This window comes from Sminthopsis crassicaudata, chromosome 4, assembly GCF_048593235.1.
Source record: "Sminthopsis crassicaudata isolate SCR6 chromosome 4, ASM4859323v1, whole genome shotgun sequence".
Classification (NCBI taxonomy): domain Eukaryota; kingdom Metazoa; phylum Chordata; class Mammalia; order Dasyuromorphia; family Dasyuridae; genus Sminthopsis; species Sminthopsis crassicaudata.
In genome coordinates this window covers 5,479,556-5,490,220 of record NC_133620.1, presented here as the reverse complement: position 1 = coordinate 5,490,220, position 10,665 = coordinate 5,479,556, and the positions used below count along the sequence as shown (strand labels likewise).

Genomic DNA, 10,665 nt, shown 5'->3' with positions numbered 1-10,665 from the left:
CACCTGTCTACTAGCCCGTGGGCGGGGCTCGCTCCCCTCCTCCCTCCGCCCTCCTCTCTTCGGGGCCTTGTGCTCCTGCGCACCCGTCCGGGGTCGGAGTTCATTCCTTTCTCCCCTCCCCCCTCCGGCCGAGTGCGCCTGCCCACCAGTCCGGGAACGAGGCTCGTTCCCTTCTGCCCTCCCCCCTCCGGGCCGTATGCGCCTGCCCGGCGTCAGGGGGCGGGATCGCTCCCCTCCTCCCTCCTCCCTTCAGGGCCCGGGGGCGGGGCTCATTCCCTTCTCCCCTCCCCCCTCCGGGCCGTGTGCGCCGGCCTACCAGCCCGGGGACGGGGGCTCATTCCCTTTTCCCCTCCCCCCTCCTCCCCTGGAGCCGAGTGCGCCGGCCCACCGGCCCGGGGGCGGGGCTCGCTCCCTCTCCCTCCCCCCTTCTTCCACCCCCCATCTCGCCTTTCCCCTTCCTCTACTCCCTCCCCTCCCCCTCTCCCTCCCCCTCTCCCCGCCCCGCCCTTCCCGGCTGGGCTCGCGGCCACGGAAGGAGGCAGGCGCGGCAGCAGCGGCGGCGACAGCGGCAGCGGCAGCGCCAGCGGCGGCGGGACGCTACGCAACGAGGCGAGACGTGGGCCCCGCCCTGGGCCGTGGGCCGTGGGCCGTGGCCGGCGCTGGAGGCGGGGCCGCGGCGGCGGCGGCGGCGGCGGGCCGGAGCGCCACCAGCTCTCGCTGCCGCGGCGTGGATCCCGAGCGACCGTGACCGTGACCGCGACCCGGAGCGGTGAGCGGGGCCCGGGGGCGGGGCGGCCGCGCCGGGGGCACCTGCGCGCGGAGGGGGCCGGGGGCGGGGCGGCCGCGCCGGGGGGCACCTGCGCGCGGAAGGGGCCGGGACCGCCGCAGCCCCGCTTGCCCTCTCCGCTGCCCTTGGCGAGCACTTAGTAAGTGCCTGCTGTGTGCGGGGGGAGGGGGAGGCCCGCGACTCCGGGTGGGGAGGGTCTGGCTCGCTGGAGCTGGGGTCTGCGGCTGGGGCCGCCCCCCCTCGGATGAATGGGGCGCGCTGGTGGGCGGGGGAGCGCGGGGGGGGGGAGCCTAGTCCGCTCCCGGAGGCTCCCTGTGACAGCGGCCGGGAAACCTCCGGGGTTTGGGCTGAAGGAGGAAAGAGCGAAGGCCCCGGAGGCGCCCTAGAGGGCGCCGGTGCGGCTGCGAGCGGCCGGGCGGGCGGGAGTGGGGGGCGTGCGCCGGGGGCTGCAGCGGGCTTCCGCGGACACTTCCGTGAGGGCCCCCCCAGACGCTCAGCACTTGGGAGGGGGCCAGGCCCAGCGCGCCGAGCCTCCGGAATGGCAGGGGGCCCCACGGAGGGGCCCGGCCCTGAGGGGGCTCCCCGGCCCTGAGGGGCCTTCCGAAGAGCAGTCACAGGGCCTGCCTCGGGGCCGGGCGGAGGCTTGGTGGCCCCCTCCCGGGCTCCCTGGGCCTCCCGGCTGGCAGGTGACCGCGGAAGTCATGCCGGAGGTGGCCGCCGGGATAGCCGGGAGCAGGAGGAAGGGCCGCAGTCCCTGGCTTCAGGGGCCCGAGGGCGGCCCTTGTGAGGGCCTGCCTGACCCTTGGGCCGAGAGAAGCTGGAGGGTTCCCGAGCACAGCGGCACCAGGTGTGGGTCGCGCCTCCAATACTGTTCCATAGTCTCCCTTGGGAGATTGCCTGACGGTGGGCCCTGGCCCCACGGGCAGAGCCTCGGCTGGCTGTCACACCCCGCCTCCCAGTCCCACAGCAGCCTGCGGCCGCCCCGCTCTGGGTGCGAGTTCTGCCGACTTTGGGCCACACCGCTTTGTAGAAGCAGGTTGCCCTACTGCTGCATCCCTTAGAAGGTCTGGACCGAGCATCTGAACCAGACTCGGTTCCCACGGGCCAAAGGTCCCAGGGAGGCCTCTTTTTAGAGCTGGTTTGGGCAAACGAGAAGAAGGTCTGAGAAATGGGCTGCTGACCTTGCCATCCCCCCAGAAAGAGCCGACTTCCTGTCACCCGGTAGAGGATACAAAGCAGGCGAAAGGGCAGGGAGACCCCCTGCTTAGAAAGGTGATCTATTCAGGCCAGAGAAGGGATTTTCTGGGAGGAAGCAGGCACCTTGGGCGAAGGGGGGCCTTGTCCCAGTAAACCGCGGGGGGAGACGAGGAGCATGGGAAAATTCTGAGCCAGGTGGGGCGCTCCCCTCCAGGCCGGTCCGGCTATGCAGGTGGAGGGGGGGGGAGGTTAGAGGGGAGGAAAAGGTCTGGATGGTCACTACTGCCTGAATATCTTGAAGGAGACTCTGAAGTGCGAGGAAGCCTGAAAATCCCGTGCTGAGCTCAGCCCCTGCTGCTGTCAGGCCTTGTCCTGGGCGCTGGGAGTAATGCAGAAAGAGAACCGCACCGCTCTCCTGGTGGGGGGGGAGCTTCTGGCTGGGAGAGAAGGCGGCTGAGTGTGAAATCTCAGCTGGGGAAAGAATGACTTAGATTTCCCAGAGCAGTTTCCAGGAAGGAGGACACGAGTCCAGCGCAAAGGACAATTTGGTTGTTTTTGTTTTTCAATTATTTTTATCCATTTCATGAAATATTCCCCACTTGCATGTAAAAAAAAAGTTTTTAAACCATCTCTTTCTTATAATAGCTTTTTGTTTTCAAAATACCTGCATTTACCCTTGTAAAACCTTGTATTCCCAATTTTTTTGGGCAAGTAATCCAATATAGGTTAAACATGTGTTACTGTTCTATCCATAGTTCCACAATAATCATGCTGCACAAGTAAAATCAGACCAAAAAAGAAAAAAAAATGAGAAAGAAAAAAAAAGCAAATAAACAGCCACCTAAAAGGTGAAGACCTCTGTTGTGATTTGCACTCAGTCCCCACAGGCCTCCCTCTGATATCTCTCACAAGTCCATTGGAACTGGCCTGAATCACAGCTATCCTTCTTGATCTTCACATAACCTTGTTAGTGCCGCGTACAAGCTCTCTTGGTTCTGCTCAAGCCACTCAGCATCCACTCATGCAGGTTTCTCCGGTCTCCTGCCAACTGGACGATCATTTATAAAAATGTTGAGTCTCAAATTCTCTCGCTTTCCCTGGCCCCCTTTCTTGAGAAGGCAAGGAATTTTATTTTGCAAAACAGATTTCCCTCTTAGTCACTTTGCAAAAGAAAAATGCACGTGCACACATATACCCCCAAGAAAAATAAAGTTAAACACATTTCACGTCATTCTGCACTCAGAATCCATCTCCCCTCTCTGGAGGAGAGCGTCGTTTATCACGGGTTCTTTGCAATCCGCCTGGGTCCTCGGCTTGATCTGAAGGACAGACAGTCGATCATGGTACAATGTTGCTGTTAATTGCAAAATGTTCTGGTCCCTTGTTCCATTTTTCATGTGTTCGTACAAGTCTTCTCAGGTTTTTCTGAAGCCACGAAGCACAATTTTGTCAATAAGAATAAGGGTTTTTTAGAAGTCATTCAAAAATTATTTATTGAGATTATTATTGTTTTTTTTTTATTATTATTACATAGAATGATTCTATTTAAACCACAAATACCCGCAGGAGAATTAAAGCAACATTTTAGAATTTGTTTGCTGAATAGAGCACCAGCCCTGAATTCAGGAGGACCCGAGTTCAAATCTGGTCTCAGACATTTAACACTTCCTAGCTGTGTGACCCTGGGCAAGTCTCTTAACCCCAGCCTCAGGAAAAAAAAAAAAAAGAAGAAAGAAAGAGAGAGAACATTAGCCATATCAAAGTTGTCCAGGTGATTAAAAAAATGCACCTCTGTCTAAGCTTTCCCAATATAACAATCGAATAAACCAAAGTGAACGAAGCTCAGCATGTTTCCTTCTGAAACAAAATGTTGCCAGTCACATGGATCCCGCTTAATGCTAATTTAATATTTAAAAAGCTTTCTATTTCCTGGGTGAACGACCCTTTTTCCAATCACATGCCACAGGCTTTTATAATTAGTCATATTAAATTTTCTTCAAATTTTTTTCAAGTTTACCTTTAATAAGAGATTTGCATGTTTAAAACATAGAAAAAGGGGGAGCACAGAGGAAGGGTGAGGAATAGCGGAACAGGGAATGGGGGAGAGAAGGGGAGGAAGTGGTGATGGACACAGAGGAAATCAGCTTGATTGAATTATCCTGTCAGTCCCCGGTGAAGTGGAGGGTTGGGGGAGCAGCTGCAAAGGCAGATGGGGAGGATCCTGGGCTTGGCCGCTTTTCCCCAGGTTCTCATCCACGCTCCTTTGGGCTCAGCTGTGGAAAAGCAATTTAGAGAAGTTTCTTGTGAGGGACTCCTAGACAAACTTTTTTATATTCTGGAAGTGCTTAGGCCCAGTTTCCTGCCAGTTCTGTGCCTCTCAGGGACTCCAGGTGGTTCTCTTATATTAATCACTGGTCTGGAACCACAGTTGTCCCCCTAAGGAACAGCTCAGACCCTTAAGAAAGACTAGGGCCTCTGGGGGCACCTCAGGACAGGGCTGGGTCTGTTAGGAAGCCTGAGCTTGAGTTCAGTTCTCACCTCAAACAGCTGCGGAGTGCCCTGCCTGCCTCGGCTTCCTCATCTGTAAAATGGGTGCAACCATGCTGGCCATCTCCCAGGGTTGTGGCGAGGCTGGGGTGACAATGCTGCACAGGTGCGTGCTGTGATTGTCGTCATCCCCCCCCCTCATAGAGCAGCCGTCCGGGCAGGTCTGCATCTGCGTGGATAAAGAACCCAGGAAATCAGCTTTTTGTCCCTTCCCAGCCAAAGAGTGGGCCTTCTCCTTAGATACCATTTCATCACCCTTACTGGGATTAAAACAACAATTTGAAAAAATACAGAGAAAGGTGTGCAATCTTGACTAAAACCCTTGGCATTTGGCAAAGTGAAACGAGTAGTATTCTTTTGCTTTGTGTCCAAATGTCCAAGCACATTTAGGCTGCTGGAAGGCTGCTAGTGAGCCCTCTGTTGCCGTACTCTTCCCCAGCTCCCGGCTCTGCCCCTAGGCTGTGGATTCTAGGCTTCCCTGCTCAGTACCCTAAGAAGCACACCAGCCCCCCCCCCCAAGCGGATCATCCCTCTTCTCTCTGGACGTTGTGCTTCCGGGGGTCCCTAGGGAGCTTGTAATCTGTGGCCATTTCGCTTTCTCCAGACCGTGCCAACATGTCTGTCAGCATTACTCCAAAAAACCTTTGATGATTTTAAACCTTTCCCTTCACTTGGTGAAGTGTCCTGGAAGCCCCCGAAAAGGCTGAGACACCGGTGATTTTGCTCCCAGCCGTCAGCCCATGCAGCCACCAACCAACCAGCAACAGGCAAAGGCAGGGAAAGGAGAAGACACTTTTGTAAAAGAACCTTTGTGAACATGTCTCAAGGAAATGGTTCCCCCGAGCTTGGCTTCATCCTGCCAAGTTGGCACGCAGGGGCCATATGTCCTGAAATTCCCATGAATCTCTGAGCGCCAAGGAAAAAACCCTTACATTATGGGAGAAGAATCAAATAAAAACGGACAGAAAATGCCAAATGGGAAGATGAGGAATTGCCAGGTAGTCCCACCTAAATGGCTCGCATTCTCTGCTGATCAGACATGCGGAAAAAAAGTCCGACCACCAACCTGCCGCTCACCAGATGGACAAAGGGAAAGCCTCAGGCCCTTTGGTCCCCTGCCTCTGACCCCTCGTGGGAGAGGCCTTTGCCCATCCTCGGGCCACTTGGGCCCTCGAGATCTGGGGAGCCCCGAGGTTCACGGTGGTGGGCCAGGCTTGCTGAAGCGTGGGGGTGGATGTTGGCATGGGCCTCAGTGCCCTTTGACGTCTCCATTCTGGGACAAGACTCGGCTCTCCGTACGGATGTGGCTTTCGGTCCAAACTTGGCTCTTGGCCGGACTCATCTCTTGGTTTGGACTTGATTCTCAGTCTGGACTTGGCTCACGATCCGCACGGGGCTCTGCTGCAGATGCAGCCGGGGTTCTCCTTCCCTGCTGTCCTGCGGCAGGCCTGGTGGGCTGCTCTCCCCACCCCGGCTGGGCCCTTTCATTAAGCCCTGACTCTGGGCCTGCCTTCAGGACCCTTTCCTGGGGCTGGGCGCTCCCGGCTGGGCCTTGGAATGTAGATCCAGAAAGCTCCTTTGTTACGTTGTCTCTGATCCCCTTGATCAGATGCCACCAGCCCAGGGACCCTCTTTTCACCCCCCTCCCTTCCTGATTGGTGGATGAGGCTCCACTCCCACATCTCCTCTCCCAGCCCCACTTCTGTATGTTACCTTCCATCATCTGATTGTAAACTCCTTGAGGACACGGACCGGCTCTTGTGACCTTTGTATCAGGGAAGTGAAGGCTCCTTTGGGATGGTGACCATCCCCACCTCGGGGAAGCCCCATCCGCCCTCACTCTACCTCCAAACAACAGAAGACCGCATCATGGCGGGCCCTGAGGAGGCCGGAATGCTCCTGGACCCTGATGGACAAGGCAGGTGGGCGCCAGGCGGGCCTCCCTCAAGGGGAGCCTGTGGGAGGCCCAGGAGGCGCCCCGGGGAAGGAGGCTTGTCTCACCTCAAAGCCGAGCTCAGGTTTTCCCCGTGTCCCAGCTTCAAACCCATTGGGCTGAAACTGTCCCGTTTGTCTGAGTGGGCTTCATCCGGGTGTCCCCATCATGTTCCTGCCTCCTTGTTGTCACAGTGACCCAGGATGGGGTTGCTCTGGAGGTAGTCGGGCCTGCAGAAAGGAGGGAAGTTTCTCCTCCAAGATCTTACACTTGGATCCCTCATTTCACAAGTAGAGACTCAGCGGTGGGGGGTCGGGTGAGTAGAAGCCTGGGGCGTTTGGTCAGAGGTAGCCTTCCCCGGCTCCAGGGGAAAGGCCATGCCCACGACTCAGGGTGTCTCATCTCAGGCTCTTAGAGCCCCGGCTGAGTGTGCTTTTTTCCTCCATGGTGCTGCTCCTTGGAATGATCTTTTCCATATTTTGTATGAAATGGTTGGTGAGCCTGTTTCTCCCGCTTCCCAAAAGTGCCTGGTGCGGCATGGGCAAGAGCTTTGAGTGCCAGGCTCACGGAGGTCAGGGGAAGGGACTGGGATGTTGACACTGCCCAGAGTCCAATTGACCTTCCTGTGGCAGAGAATGGACTGGTTTCGTTTGCCCCTGGAGCAGGGATCCTTGAACCTTGGGCTCTTTCAGAACTCCAATGGGGAAACTTTGTTTTTTAACTGTCAGCTTCCATTGTGGATTGAAAAGTTACTTTTTTCTGAGGTGGGTCACTCAGTAACCAGTATTCAGTACTTACCAGATGCCAGGCGCTGTGCTAAGTGCTGAAGGGTCAAAAAGAAGCATCAGGCGGCCCCTCTTCTTCCGGGGAGCTCGTGCTCTGAATAGGGAGGGTTCCTTCAGCTTGCCAGAGCCCAAAAGACAAAAGAGGCTAAGACCCTTGCCTGAGGAGCTTCTGTTTTGGGGAGATTCCTTTGGGGTCCGGCCTCGTTGCCTCCTCGCTTGATCCTGGAATGTGTAGCACCAGCATTCTGGACTCATGAAGGTTTGGGAAATGTTCTCTGGGAATGAACTTGAAGGGAATTACGCAGAATCTGTGTGGCAAAGCAGCCAGAGAGAGGTTGGTGAGAGATACGTGTGTTCTGGGACCTGAGAGGGCCTTTATGTCCCTTCCTTCCTCTGGTTCTATTAGCAGCTCCGGCTATCTGGGGACTGACCTCCTTGGGGCTCAGCAATTTAAAACAAAAGCTTGAGCCCTTCTGCTCATAAGAAAGCTACAAAATAGTAGAGTTGGAGGGCCCGGGTTCCTTTGAGAAATCAGCCCAGAGGTTCCTGAGTTATCTCTGTCAGTCTAGAGCAGGGGTTCTCAAACTACAGCCCACAGGCCAGATGTGGCCCACTGAGGACGGTTATGAGACCCGCCGGGTTATGGCAAATAAGCTGAGGGGCGGAGACAGAGCGGGAGTTTTTGTTTTTACTATAGTCCAGCCCTCCAACAGTCTGAGGGACAGGGAACTGGCCCCTATTTAAAAAGTTTGAGGCCTGCTGGTCTAGAGTGTTTGGAGACAGGATCCCATTTTGTTGGGTTCACCTTGTGGAAAAAGGAAGACAGTATTTTTCAGGAAATTCTCCCAGGTATCCAGTGGATGTCGAGGATTTGAGGGAAGCTGGTTTTTCCTCTCAACGTTTTATCATAAGAGACATCTAGTTCCTCGGGGTGCTGAAGGGTAGTGAGCAAAACAAGGAAAATCTTTATTTCTTTTGGGGCTCAAACATGACATGGCATGAACATCTCTATGTGATTTCTCATCTTTTTATATCCACTGGGCTCTTGAGCTGGATTTTTCCTGTAAGCAGTACTGATTTTTCATTTGACTACAGATAGCTTTAATTTCTTCATTTGAAAACTGCCTGTTCATATCCTTTGCCCATTTATTGATTGGGAAATGACTCACATTTTTATAAATTTGACTCAGTTCTCTATTTGAGGCAAGAAGTCTGTATTAGAGATACTTGCTGGAAAAATATCCCTCAGTTTCCTGCTTTCCTTTTAATCTTGTTTGCATTGATTTTGTTTGTACAGAAACTTAAATTTCGTGTGATCAAAATTATCCATTTTCCATCCCATAATGTACTTTATTTCTTGTTTGGTCATTAAACTCTTCCCTTCTTCATAGAGATGATAGGTAAATGATTGTGATGAGGGTTGAGGTCCCTTTAAGATTCCTTTCTAATTGCCCAATCCATGACTGACCTTGATTCACAAATCCTGGTCAAAGGCACCCTTTGAATATTTGGGCCCAGCCCCCACCATCATCAGCTCAGCTTCCCCCAGCCCTCATCTGATCTGAGCTAACTGAAAAGCCTGCCGAGAACTTAGGGGTACCGCCCATCATCCTTGGGTATAAAAGAGCTGAGCCGGAATGCCCTCATTGCAGGAGCCCTCCCAGCCAACACATGGTATCCTTCCAGCCATGTAAGGGTTCCTGCCCGCCCAGCGGCCACCTTTGGCCCTGGCACAAAAGACGTCTTTTGTGCTCTGTGGTGCACTTTTTACTTAATTATTTTTTGCTCTTTCATCCTTTCTACCTCTCCCAAGCAGGCTGCCGTTAAGTATGAATCTATTTCTACAATAAACCTCTTATTTATCAATCTAGGTTTTCGGGCTTGTAAATTCATTTTACAGGGGACACTATACCTCATGGGATTATCTAATGCACTGAGAAATTAGTTTCCCCCTTTCCTTTCCCTCATTAATTGCATGCTGCTCTGATTTGCTTATGTTTAAATGGTGTACCCATTTTGACTAATCTTGGTATGAAGTATGAGATGTTAGTTTCTACCTAGTTTTTGTCAAACAGCTTTCCAGTTTTCATGTCCTGTCCCTAAAGCTGGAATCTTTGGGTTTATCCAACATTGTCATTGATTATTGTGGCTCATATACTTAATCTATTCCTCTGATCCCCTACCCTATTTCTTAGCCAGTACTAGGTTACTTGGAGAATTACCACTCTATAGAATACCGTGTTAGATCTGGTGTGGCTAGGCCAACTTCGGATTTTTGACCTTTTGTCAGACAAAGCAAAAACAAAAATATAATTAAAAGTGATAAGAAACTACTTTTATTATGTTTTTTTCCCTGCTCTCAGAAAATGATTTTTTGGTAGTTTGATGGCTGTGGCACTAAATAAGTAAATTTAGGTAGATTGGCCTCCCCATGAGCAATTTACATTTCTCCTGTTGTTTAGAAGACTTGATTTATGTGAAGGGCTTTGTAATTATATTCAGAGTTCTTGGGTTTGTCTTGGCAGGTAGACTCCCAAGTATTTTATACTATAAACGGTTATTTTATCATTTTTTCTCTTATTCACGACAGTCCCATCTTTGCTTCCTTGTAGGGTTTCTTTTGTGCTCTGTGGTGCACTTTTTACTTAATTATTTTTTCCTCTTTCATCCTTTCTACCTCTCCCAAGCAGGCTGCCATTAAGTATGAATCTATTTACTCATACACATGTGTGTACATATATTCACTCATACATATAACTATATACTCATAGCTCCACACATACATATATCTATGTACACATACACATAATCATGTATCTAAAACAATATTAATATGGCTGACATGTAATGTAGATTTCTTTTTTGATTGAATCTTTTAGTTTGACTTTGAGATCAATGATTATTACCCCTACTTTTTTCCTAATAAATTCTATTTCGGATCATTATTATTATGTTTATGCATATCTCTTATTCTTTTCCCTGCTAACTTTTCTACTTTAGACCTATTCCTTAACTTGCTTTGCTATTAGCCTCCTCTCCCTCCCACCATGGATTCCTTCCTTATTTTCTCTCCCCTCCTTTCCCTTCTTCTTTATCCCTTTCCCATTAATCTACACACTTTGTCCCACTCCCATTAATCTAAACACTCTTCCAAAACCCACCTTATCCTATTCCTTCCCCCTTTATTTCTTCATAAAATTTGGAGGTTGCTATATCCTTCTAGGTATATAGATTTTTCAGAACTATCAGCCCTCCTCCCCCATCTAATTCTTCTGTTTTGGTTCTTCCTTTGCACCTCATTTGTATAACATATTTACTATTTTTATCTTTTCCTATGTTTTGATTTTTAGAGTCAGATCATATTCATCTCTGCCCTAATCTTTCTTTTGGATTACCTCAATTACTGATGTCAGTCT

At 51.7% G+C, this 10,665-nt stretch overlaps 1 protein-coding gene across 2 annotated transcripts in view; it reads left to right on the top strand.

The window, feature by feature from the left end:
- Positions 1 to 228: 228 nt before the first annotated feature.
- USP33 (ubiquitin specific peptidase 33) overlaps positions 229 to 10,665 on the top strand; it is a 48,401-nt gene continuing 37,964 nt past the window's right edge. The window contains exon 1 of one of the 2 annotated variants that reach the window (XM_074265604.1): positions 229 to 769. The gene's annotated coding sequence lies outside the window, so the exon portion shown is untranslated. The remainder of the gene's footprint in view (positions 770 to 10,665) is intronic. The other variant, XM_074265605.1, reaches the window with a different exon arrangement.